Genomic DNA, 12,387 nt, shown 5'->3' on the forward strand with positions numbered 1-12,387 from the left:
CCCTAGTTTGATTCCTGAGTGTGATGTTATATGGCACAGAATATCCTTTTGGTCACTTTGGGTCATCTGTCTCAGCTGTGCTCACAAACCTAAAAGACATCACCATAAGGGATGCTGGGAAGGAAGGTAAGTCCATCCCAGTCAGACCAAGCTCACCTTTCCAACACCACAATTTGGCTTTTTGCCCTTTACAACTGACACTGACCCTGGCTAGACAGACAGCCTGTGCTGTGGTTGTTTTATTTACTGACCTGGTAGGAAATCTCACAGTATTTGTACGGTCCTCCTTTTCAAAACAAGCAAAATATATTGAAAATATTTTCTGAGATGCTTTTTTAAAAAAATGATTCTCTTTTGCACACAGGCAGTGTCAATCACAAAGAGCTCTAGAAAACTGACTTGGATAAAAAGCTCTATTACTGGTTGCGCTTGATTTTGATTTTTTTCTTTTATCTGTAACCATATTTCCCATTTTCATTTTTGTGCAGAAAGAAGCATCTTCTGCAGAAGTTGTAGCCCTTGACATGATGTCTGGTTTTGGGTCTTAAATTATCTAGGTGTGAACCTTCAGAAATAAGTGTGTTACAGCAAAGAGTCCCCCAGGTTTATCTCTGCTCTTGTGTTGTTCAAACATAATCGGAGCCGTTCTGATTTGAGAACTTGTATTTAATTATTTAGTTTATTTCCTTTTTTTTTTTCTGTCCAAAATTACCTATGAATATTCACAAAGTCTTAATTATTTTCATTTTCTGTACTGCATGTGGCCACCAGTGCCCACTGATCTGACCACAGTCCCACTGTTTCTGCATGCACAGGGTAGTTTCGGTTGCTGGCAGAAATTTTGAACGATTTTTGCAAAAGTAGGCAACAGGCTAAGGCTAAGGTAGACATATAAGAGGAGAACTTACTAATTTATCCTGTGTTTAACCAGGTAAGAGTATCTAAATGCATGAACAGTCCAGTAAGAAGCTACTGTTGTTTCCCCTTGTTCTGAGTTGACAAAGAAGCTGGATGCAGAGAGGTCTGGCCAAGCAATGGGCCAAATACCAGAACCCTGGAAAAAAAAATTCTTGCAAAGAACATTGAGTTACCTCTTAAATGGGATAAAATTTGGCTTGCTGAATACTTGTAACTTTGTGAGCCCAAATAAACATAATTTCATTTCTCATAAATTTTAACAAAGTTTTAACTTGTGGCAACATCAGAGATTCTTGTAATGAAGGTGCAGCCCTGAAGTCTTTCCAGATTTCTGTATTTTGGCTGCTTTGAGAGAAGCCTCACTATCACCTGAGCATTATCTGCTATCTACAGTGTCACTTTAAGCTAGAAGATGTCTAGGTGTTGGTAGGACTATGAGACATGATATTTTCATGTCATTCAAGCAAAGCAGCTCTTGAGTTGCTGCAGTGACTTATTAAGGGATGACATTTGTCACAGCCCAATGAGTCTGCAGTGCTCTAGAGGGGATTTGGACAAAGCTTCCCCTCAGAAACCAGAACTTGTAGTAACTACAAGTTACAAGAGCATCTGTGCAAGAATGGAGCTCCTTATCTCAAAACTGAATGACCTTCCCAAAGTTCCCTTCAGCTTTTTCCAATTTAAGAAAAGATTTCTCTTTAGAAATGTGTGAGCAGGTAACACAGTGCTACTGCCCTCGCCCTCACTCTCCTTCTTTCACAAATACCAACATCTGGCACACAGAGAAAGAAATTGCTTAATGACTTGTAGTCAGCTTAAAAGTGTGTGTCAGCTGCATCTAGGGCACTTTTTGGAGAGAAGTGCAACATAGCACTGTGTAATACTGAAACTTAAATAACAAAAAAATAATACCACATGTTCTGATAGCAGGCTTTGTAAGAGATGTACCCAGTGTTTCCTGCTCATAGCTCTACCTCTTTAACTTTGCCTTTGACTTTCTAGGAGGAGCAAAAGTGCAGAGAAATCTGTGCACAAACAACTGCACTTGCTTGGAGAGCAAGCATAAAAGTAAGAACTTTTCCTGAGTTACCAGGAAAGATGAAGGAAAAGATGGAAGTGTAAACTAAATACTCTGTGTAAGACTCTAAACTGATAGTTTCCCTCAAAAACAACTTTTCATGTGGTAGTGACCACAGGATTTCTTTCTAGGATTTGACTGGGCAAAGAGCCCCTTCCAAAATTAAACCTTGCCTGGGAAACCTCTTCCTCTTTTCTAACAGCTGAGCATTAGAAACATTCAGAATCACTTGCCTCCTAACTGATGCATTTTTTCAACCCTGAAAAACTTTGAAAGTAAAATATATTCTGGGCTAAAAAGAGCAGGCTTAATCTCTGTGAGCCCTCAGAATCTGATTGTTTACGTTCCCCACCAAAACCAGAAAGACGGTCGAGCAAAAATTTTGAGCTTTTCTGCAGTTAAATAGAGTCAGCCTACAGGCCTCAAGACAGAAGAAGTAGGATGTGGTCTTACCTAAACAAATGTAAAGTAAAGGAATATCATAAGCACTGAAAATTAGCATTCTGAGAAAGAGAAATTAGAGATGTGGATTAAGTACCTACCTCCAAATCATGAGTATTTGTATACATAGGCTCTTCTCTTGTGTAAGCTAACTCCTGGGCTAGTATGTCTCTTAGGGGTTTTTTTGGCTGTGGTTTGGTTTGTGGGGTTTTTTTCAGTATCTGATAAAACATTGAATTGGGAGTAGTTCAAGCAGCAGTTGTCGTCACAACCATTCTGAGGATGAACTCAAGTACAAAATGGAAGGCTAACAGCTAGGAGTGGAGGTTGCCAGCATATGCCATAAGATCATGTGATGTCCTGTTATTGCTCCAAGGGTCTCTACACTGAGAGGTTCAAGCCCTCTGCTCTGTTGCTGTCAGCTGTTCCAGGCAAATGACAGTGCAATTCTACCAAGAATGTAAAAAAATGAAAAATAATTTGTAGGCTATTGCTAATATACAAGTGGCAAATCTTATTTATCCAAGCAGAGGAGCTTACCTTTTCTTGGGTGTGAGTAGAAAAATTCCAGGGTAGTACTGATGATTTTTATTCATGTAAAACCTCATTAACAAAAATTGCAATCTGGGTATAAAAATGATACCTCATTGAGATGTAGCTGAGGTGTGGAGTAAAGACCTTGTAATGTGGTGACTCAGAGACATCACATTAAAAAGAGGACCCAGTCACAATATCCCTTTAAAAATGATAGTGAAATAACACTTTGAACAGATTAAATGTTTGAATAATACATTTAATAATACAAAGAGAAACCATGTGATAGGATAGGGATGGAGAACACCTGCCAACTGCATTTGACAGAGCAAGATGTGATTTAGATATGGAGCATTTAAGTTAAGCATGAAGGATTTATTGTCTGACCAATTTTTATCCTTAGCAGAATGCAGCTTCAAGCTATCATTCTCCTGCAACTGCTTCAAAACCAACGCCCAATAAGTTTCCGGTACAAAAACAGATTATCATTTTCTACACAAATTGTCCAGTTGAATTCTCTACTTTCACATTTAGCCTTATCCCAAGCTCTAAGCTAGTTACAAGACCCAATTGTTCCCAAACATATTATCTCTGCTGAAATGTCAGAGGTAATTTCTGTTACTGCCACTGTCATTAGGCACAGTGACTCCCCACTTAATGAATTTCTCTTAAATATACACACATGTAGATAGAAAGATAAAGGAAAAAAATCAGCTACTCACTGTTTCATCAAGCTGGTCTAACTGTGGGTGCTTCTTCTTTGTGAACGAATATATATCTGAAAATAGGAAACAGCACTTCCTGTGACATATTGCAAAGGGGGGGTAAGTTTCTTCTCCCCTGAAAAAGCTCAGTTTCAGGGGTCAGAACTGGTGAATGAAGACTTTATGGGTGCCAGCTTGTTCTACTCCAGCTGGAACTACTCCATCTCTACAGGGTTAAGTCTGTCTGGTTCAATAAAATCCCAATCTCAGGTCAATAAGTATTTCTACCTACTCTGGAAACTTTTAATCTCAGTTTGCTCTCTTCCAGTTTGAATCCATTGCACCTCGTCCTGTCACCCCATGCCCTTGTAAAAGGTTCTTCTCCTTTCTTGGAGGCTCCCTTCAGATACTGGAAGTCCACAATTAAATCATCCTGAAGTCTTCTCTTTTTCAGGCTGAACAAACCAAATTTCCCCAGACATCTCTCACAGGAAAAGTCCTCCATCCATCTAGTTGTCTTGGTGGCCTCCTCTGGAGTTGCTGCAACAGTTTGATACCCTTCCCGTGCTGGAGATCCCAGAGCTGGATGCAGCACTCCAGGTGAGGTCTCACCACAGCAGAGCAGAACAGAGCAGAGCAGAGCAGAGGGACAAAATCCCTTCCCTTGCCCTGCTGGCCAGGCTGCTCTGGATGCAGCCCAGGATGTGTTTGCCTTTCTGGGCAGCAAGTGCACATCCCTGGGTCATGTCCAGCCTCTCATCCATGAGCTCCCCAAAGTTCTTCTCCCCAGGGCTGTTCTCTGTCAGGTCATCCCCCAACCTGTGCTGATACTGAGGGTTGCCCTAACCCAGCTGCAGCATCTTGCACCTGGACTTGTTAAACCTCACAGGGTTCCCATGGCCCACTTCTCAAGCTTGCCTAGGCCCCCCAGATGGCATACCATCTTTCAGGTGTGTCAGCAGCCCCACTCAGCTTGGTGTCATCTGCAAATTTGCTGAGGGTCCACTCAATCCCTTTGATAATAAAGATATTTAATAGTGCTTGGTCCCAGTACAGACCTCAGAGGGACACCACTTGTCACTGATGTCCACTGGGACTCCGAGCCATTGACAACTTCCCTCCAGACAGAACAGTCCAACCACTTGCTAATCTATCTAACAATTCACCCACTGAATCCATCTTTCTCCACCTTAGAGAAAAGGATGTTGTGGGGGCTGTTCAGAAGTCCAGATAAACAACATCCATAGTTCTTCCCTTGCCCACTCTTGCAGTCACTCCATCACAGGAGGCCCCTGAGTTGGTCAGGCAGGACCTGCCCCTGGTGAAGAAGAGCTGGCTGTCCTGAATCACCTCTCTGCCCTCCACATGCCCTAGCACAGCTCCCAGGAGGATCTGTGCTCCATGTTCTTCCCAGGCACAGAGGTGAGGCTGACAGGTCAGTAGTTCCCAGGGTCATCCTTCTCTTTTTCCCCAGGCCTGGGACTCCACCTGACTGCCATGACTTTTCAAGTATCATGGAGAGGCACTTGGCAACTACTGTCAACCAGTTCCCTCAGGACTCTGGGATGCATCTCACTGGGTTCCCATAGGTCATTATAGAACAGAACTGATGATATGACCACTTCTCTGCTCCTTATGGAGTCTTTTTCAATTTTATAGCAAGGCTACTTATTTCAAATTTGCACTCTTTTGGCAACAGCTCTTGACCATTCTCTCTAAGACTGCAGAGTGGTTACCTACAGTATTCCTGAAAATCAGTAAGAGTGGCTTGTGCTACATTTATAGCTGGATTTTTTAATTTCCTAAAAAACTTTATTTCAATAAACCCAGAGATTCATAACCTGATCACACATGTTACAGGGAGTATAAAAGAGACTCATAAAGCTGTTTCAGAAAGAGTGCCTAAGCACTCAGGAAGAGGCATGCGATGGCTAGAATCACATAAGGGAAGGGACTGTGTAGATTTTGCTGTAAGTACAGACAGAAAACCATTGAAAACTTCAAGCCTGAGCAGAAAGTGCATTCCCTACAGTGACACAGTGGATAACAGGGAGATCCAAGACACATTTCCATTCTATAACATCTCCTTCTGAGTTGCTGTCTGAATCTGAAATTCTTTTTTACCGCTCAGGACCTCTCTTCCTACTCAATGTACAGGCTGCTAGTTCAGAAGTCTTGTTTGCTTGTTTCAACTTTTGTGAACTACTGTGCCTGGTAAAGAAATTAATTGGCTTTCAGGATCCAAATTCCTGCCTAAAGAACTTCATTTTCACTGTCTGATGAAAAGGAAGGGTTTCACCTGGAGAAGGGGCTTAGCTTTTAAGGGAGAAACTCCTTTGGAATCCACTGTCCAGGGTCTTCATGTGGGTGTAATCTTCTGGGAACAGTAGAGGTAGTCCTTGACTTCTTCTCTCCCTGTCTTGTGAAACTGGGACTTCCTTCTGCCTTGCTCAGGATCTTTCCGGATTCACCAAACTCCAATGAGTTTTAGGAAAGAACACAGGAGAAGTCTTCCTTGGAAGACCTCTGTTCTATTTTCATAACCTGAGGGGTAAAAAGCAGTTTTGAGTTTGGCATGATGGGTTTGGTGGATGCTTGTGATGGTGAATGAATCACTCCTGACCGACCAGTGTATTCTAACTTGAGAACAAAAGCATGGTTTTGCACATATTGTTTGGAAAGAGTTTTAATTCTTTGTGGTCCCCCCAATCAGGGTGCTTAGGCTGAAGACAAGTGGACAAGTGTTTTCAGGCTGCCTGAGCCCCAGTTGCTCCAACCTTTGAAAATCAGGAATGGTCTCTTTCCAAAATGGTAACACAAATAATCTACAGTTTCAAAAAGTCTGAGCAAGATTAAAATACAGGAGGAAAAAAGAAGACGTATTCAAAGGAAAGGCAACATTTCATATCAGGAACCTAATTTTAAGCACCTGTGACTACATTTTGACCTGTAGCCAAATTACTGTCTTCTTATAGAGGATAGAGACTGTTACAAAAGACAGAACCCCCTGAAAATGTCCTTTTCAGCCATGCTGAGACTGAAGGAATCCAGGAGAAAGAAATTGTGTTTATTGGTCTCGAAGGCATGGCCTATGAGAAGTGATTGCAAAAGGCCTAGAGGATCTCTCTGACTTAATTTCTATGATTTTACTCATAGTATCTTTCCTGTATGGGTTTTATGGGCTTTATAAACATTAACTAATTCATATAACTTCCTAGGAGATAAAAGCAGAGGAAGCAGTGGGAGAAAAGTCTCCCAAAGTCAGAGACATTGCCAGAAGAAGATTGCCATTTAAAATTAGGTTCTCCATCTCCATTAAAAAATTAGAATGAACAATAAGAAAAGAGTACAGAAACTTTGGCATGCTAATCCACTGAAATTCTAGAAATAGGGAAGTACTGCTTGACCAAAGGGAAGAATCAAACAGGAATGAAGAACATCTGCAACAAAACTGTCTTACTTTATCTGGAGCTTTCTGCAAACTGTCACAACAGTACCACTAAGAAAACTAAAGCAGGGGAATCAAACCATGATGTGCTTATATTACTCCATCAGTTACTGAATGTAAGAGAAGAGTAGCTTTTTGTGACAATAATACAATGTTGTGTACATACTGAAGTCAGGCTGTGGGAATACACTTAAAGGCACTGAAATAATTTTCATTTTTTCTTGAAATATCTTTTCATCTGGAGGGAAAGGGATGCTGGAGACAGGTCACTAATGGCTAAAATATTGGTAATATTACCAACCAGATTACTTAAATAGAAATGACTGGTCTTCAGCTATATACCAGTTAGACTATAGCAAAGATAAGAGATGGCCTTGCAGTTCATCTCATTTTTCTAGGCTTTCCATAGAAGGAGAAATGCTGACTTCAGTCCCTGTGTCAAAGCCTGTTCAAGAATTTCAGACCAAGCAGGACAGCAGGATGGAAGCCTACTGAGGGAGTTGCTTTCCTGTTGCTCCAGTGTGCTTCAGCCATTTTTTATGTTTAAATTGAACAAAGATCTTTTGTGCTAAAAGAGGAATTCAATAAACATCTTGATGAGACCTACCTATGCTGCAGACTCCTCTTGAGCACCCTCACCCACAGCAGCTCACATCAGACATTTTGCTGACTGTCTTCAAGTTTATAGAGATGGGCATGTGGCAACTTTAGTTGAGCACAAGAAAAAGCACAAAGCAGACCTTTGCAAGGTCTGTTAGTAGGGAATTCTTTCCCAACTCCTTTAAACTGGAAGGTGTAGGCTGCAGGAATCATCTCTCCCATCCTTAGCTGGTCATTGGCTAGCTGATCTAAGGACTCCCTCTCTAGTCAAGGGACAGAGGTAGGAATTTGCAGAGGGTGGCAAACTGTTTTAAGCTACTCCACCTGAGTATTCATTCCACCTGGAATGAATCAGCTAATGTAGGGAGCTCTCTTTAATGGTATAAACAGCCTTAGGCAACAAGTTCAGGGTAGACAGCCAGCCCGGTAAAACTTTCAGGTAACTAGAATGATGACTTCAGGGCTTTTGGTAATGAGAAACCATTTCTTTTGGAAAAACATTGAGTCAAATATTTTTGTTTTGCTGTTCCTTGGGGCTAAGGTGATGTGCTAGCAGGTAAGTCTGATAATGCTGTCTCCTGCCATTTCAGAAGAGGAATAGATCAAAGGTAGATCTAAAGACCAGCCCAGGTGGTGATGCACCCAGAAGCTGGAACAGATTAATTATGGCACTAGGAAGACTGTACTTTGCTCATGCCCATGAAAACTCCATGTGCTGCCTCTCATGGCATAGAAGTAAGGCTGCAAAGCCTGTCCTCCTCTTTCTCTACATCCTCATACCCACACAGGTGTTCTAAAACTGTGGTTTGGGATGGGGGGGGGGTGGTAGGAAGATACATACAAATAAAAAAGTTTCTATTGGTGGATTATGCAAGTTGTCATTGGTGGCTCAGGTGTCACAGTACTTCCCTACAGCTTTAGGGCACTTCACAGAGCCTTGGAGGAGTAAGATGTGGCAAAAGAGATGGAAGTAAACTTGGAGACCTATACATTCTTAAGATATTCTGCATTACTCACAGAAGAATAACACAAGGACGAATCAATCTAATCTGCCCTTCATGTTAACCTCTCCTCACAAACATTGTGGTGCTCAGTCCCTCATGACAATGCTTGGCTCAGTTTGCAGAAGGGTCTGGTTATTTGGGGTTCTTGTTATTGCATTTCACTACAGTGCAGGAGCAGGCCCTGTTTAATGCACATTATCTAGGCCCTTCTTGAACTGTAGAATTCTGCTTTTCTCTCATGATCATGTCTCTAACTCTGTCAGGCCAGCCTCTGAGTCCATCACAGATATAACTGCATTTGCCTACTTAACACATTTATGAAATGAAGCAATACAATTATGTCTGTCTTGCCAGCATCCACTAATTTGTGGAGCCTGGTTTGTAAACTGCTCTTCTCCAAAGCAAAGTCCTGTGCTGGAGCAGGGTTCTCATCTGTTGTAGCTGCTGGTTCTTGATCTTCACATTGGTTCTTGGAACATGAGGATCACAACAGCAGAGGCTATCTATGAAGATCTTAGTGTAACTAGAAAGGGAAGGTGCTTAATTTGTGTGCTAGAATTAGTCACTCTGGGGTGGGTAAGATAAAATCAGCTCTAAGTGTCTTACTCCCTTGATGTACTTGTGCCTGTCCTGTGATAAGCCTGCAGATTCCAGTGTTATTTGTGGCACAGGACTTGGCATCTCTGAAATGAAAGCCTTCTCTGATTTTGCTTCTCAGGTATCTGCAGGACCAATCAGTGAAACGGAATCTAAAAGATGCAAATGGCTCCAAATAGTCTTCAGTCTTCTCAGAGACTGGCCTCACACTCCTGTGCACCTACCTGGGAGACCTTGCTGTGTTTCTGAGAAAACTCCCCATGGAGAGTGCAGCAGCTTGAAGCCAGCTTGGTAGCCACACTACACCAACTTAGACACATAATTAATCTGATGTCAGTCATTTTCTGACAGATTTTATTTATGGGTGGAGACATCACTTCCTTTGTAACTTCTATAGAGAAAACAGAGGAATACTCAGGGCTTCAGATAAGTCATCAAATCTTTTTTCACAGTCCACAGCCAACTAACCATACACAGAGTCTGTGGTACAATGGATTTCAAATTCTTCCCCATCCTCAGCAAAAGAGGATGACTGTGGTATTTTCTGTACTGTGGTAGATTGCACCCTCTTTATCCCTTTTTTATTTTCAGGCAGTACTAATTGCTGTCTCATAATGGGAATGGAAGAGTTAGTTTAAAGCTTTGTCACAAGGGAGATATTTCTCACCTGCTGTCAGCTCAATGGTTCTAGATAGGCTGTTTGTGCCACTGTGCAAAACGGTCTGAGCAAGAGTGATAGCAAGCCAAGTCCATCTGTATTTGTAAAGCTCTCAGAACACATTGCAGGAATAGTATTACATTTAGCACATGCAAACTAGTTTGTCATTCTTCTTGGAAAGATTGTGTAAGTGTTAAGATGAAAGCAAACCACAAGTAAGTGATGAAAATAACTTCAACGAAAAAGCTGTGTGAGTAAGATAATTCAAAGGAAAACTGATACTTCTGCCTCAGTTGTACTCAAGTATGCTGAGATAAACACCTACATAAACGCCTACATGAATCCTAGGAAAAAAAAGTATTTCCATGGCTGGTTTGACCTGAAATCTCAAAACCTAGCTATCACTGGCCTGCTTGTTTGGAGAGTTAACCATGTACACTGGTGCTCCATTTTACAAGACTTTATCAAGTGACACTGTATTTTCAATACTATTGGATATTGGAGAAGTTCACTGTCTAATACTGATTTTCACACTGTCCAGGGACCATTTCTTGTCTCCTAGTTGTTCATATGTTAAATCCATTCAACATTAAATGCTTACAAACACTCACACTGGCACTTCCAGCTTCCCTCCCTCCTCACATTTCACTGAAAAGACTTTCAGGGAAGACTTAGCCACCCCAGCCTGTGGTTTTTTAATCTGAAATCAGGGAGTCTCTCCTGAGGTATAATCTAACATTTTCTCTGCCTGAGAAAGAAGCTTAAAAAAATTAGGGCCAAAGGTTCTGGACATGAGCCAAAACCTGGAGAATCCGTGTCAGAACATCGTGACAAGTGAAAACAGTTTGTCATTCAGCTTGAGAATCAGTGTGAAGGAAGAGAGCAGGTTGAGTCACTAGGGGGAGAGACTGGACTGGCCAGCTGACACCGCAGTGCACTGGGATGGATGAGAGGGGACACCTGATTCTCTTCTTCAGGCCGAGACAAGGAAAGGAACTGCTGACAGAGACACAGAGAGAGCAAGCAGCTGGGCACAGGAGTCATCTAAGGGCCACCAGAGTGGTGAGCAGACCTCTGAGATTTTTGGGTTCTCAAAGAATGTTGTAGCTAGGCACGCTTCGGAACTCAGTGGCATTATGAGGTCATTTCAGCAGAAATTGCAAACCACAGAAAGTTTTGTATCTCACTTCTGGGTTAATTGATTAATTCATTTGGGTTTTGCACTGGATAATGTATTTTGGTTATAATGTATTTCTAATTAAGAACAGCAAAACCCACACAAGGTATGAGGCAGAAGGTGATGTGAGGTGTGTTTCTGTAGCCAAGGTTCTAGTGTAAGAACTACAAATAGTTATAGAGAGTGGCCATAAATGAGCAATGCCATTGATTTTGGCTATTCCAGCTATCCTTCTTTATAACTGGAAACTAAATAAGAGAAGGAGGTAATACATACTTCTTACCTGGATCTTTTTAAATATTGAGTCCCGGAAATATTATGGAATTTCCCAGGGAGTGCTGTATCCTGCCCCACTGAATTCAGTGGTGGATCTCAGATATGTGGCAGATTTATCATAACCCTAATGTGGGGGCTGGGCAAAATGGAGGACATCTGAAATTCAGACTCGCACCTTCTTGAGTTTGGGCTATCCCATGGTAAATCAAGAGAACTGAGGGACACTGTGAAAGCTCTGAACTTTGCCATCATAGGCTGGAGAAAAGCCAGAAGGAATCACAAATAGCACCACAATATACATCATTATTTTGCTTTTCTAACTGTCAGTGCTCTTTTGCAGTGCTTTGCACAGTATTGGTACGCTTCACTTACTTTAAAGGTCTGGGAGATGTGTTTGAGGATGTGCACATTTGGCCAAGAGGCCTTGGAGTAAACTAAGGTCACACCTGGATGAGGTTACAGTGCCACAGGCATCAGGCTACAGAAGGACAGAGAAACATGAGACAGAAAAGTCAGTGAAACGTGTTTGATGAAAATCAATAGCTAGAAAGTTCAAGCCCTTCAGAACACAGCTCAGAACCAGGTGGGGAAGTGTTACTAACTGTGAAAAGTGGTATTCAGTAGTTCAACTGGCAATCTGACATCAACGGTTTCAAAGGAGCTCGGTCTCTGGAGAAACAATAATCGCTTTGGATGTGCAACATCTCATTAACAGATCTGTTCTACAAGCAGCAATAATTTCCTTATTCCATCCTCTTCTGAACCGTGACCACATTTCCACTAATTTAGTGGAACAAGACCAAGCTATATATTTTAGCATATATATTCATAGTATCACACCAAGCCCCAGGAAATCCAGGTGACATTAAACCTGACTGTTACTTGGTGCTTTTGCAGTGCTATTTGCAGCTGACAATATCTGAGCACACGAAAACTAACTGATCTGGGTATG

The sequence above is a fragment of the Serinus canaria genome, chromosome 2, assembly GCF_022539315.1.
Source record: "Serinus canaria isolate serCan28SL12 chromosome 2, serCan2020, whole genome shotgun sequence".
Lineage (NCBI taxonomy): Eukaryota > Metazoa > Chordata > Aves > Passeriformes > Fringillidae > Serinus > Serinus canaria.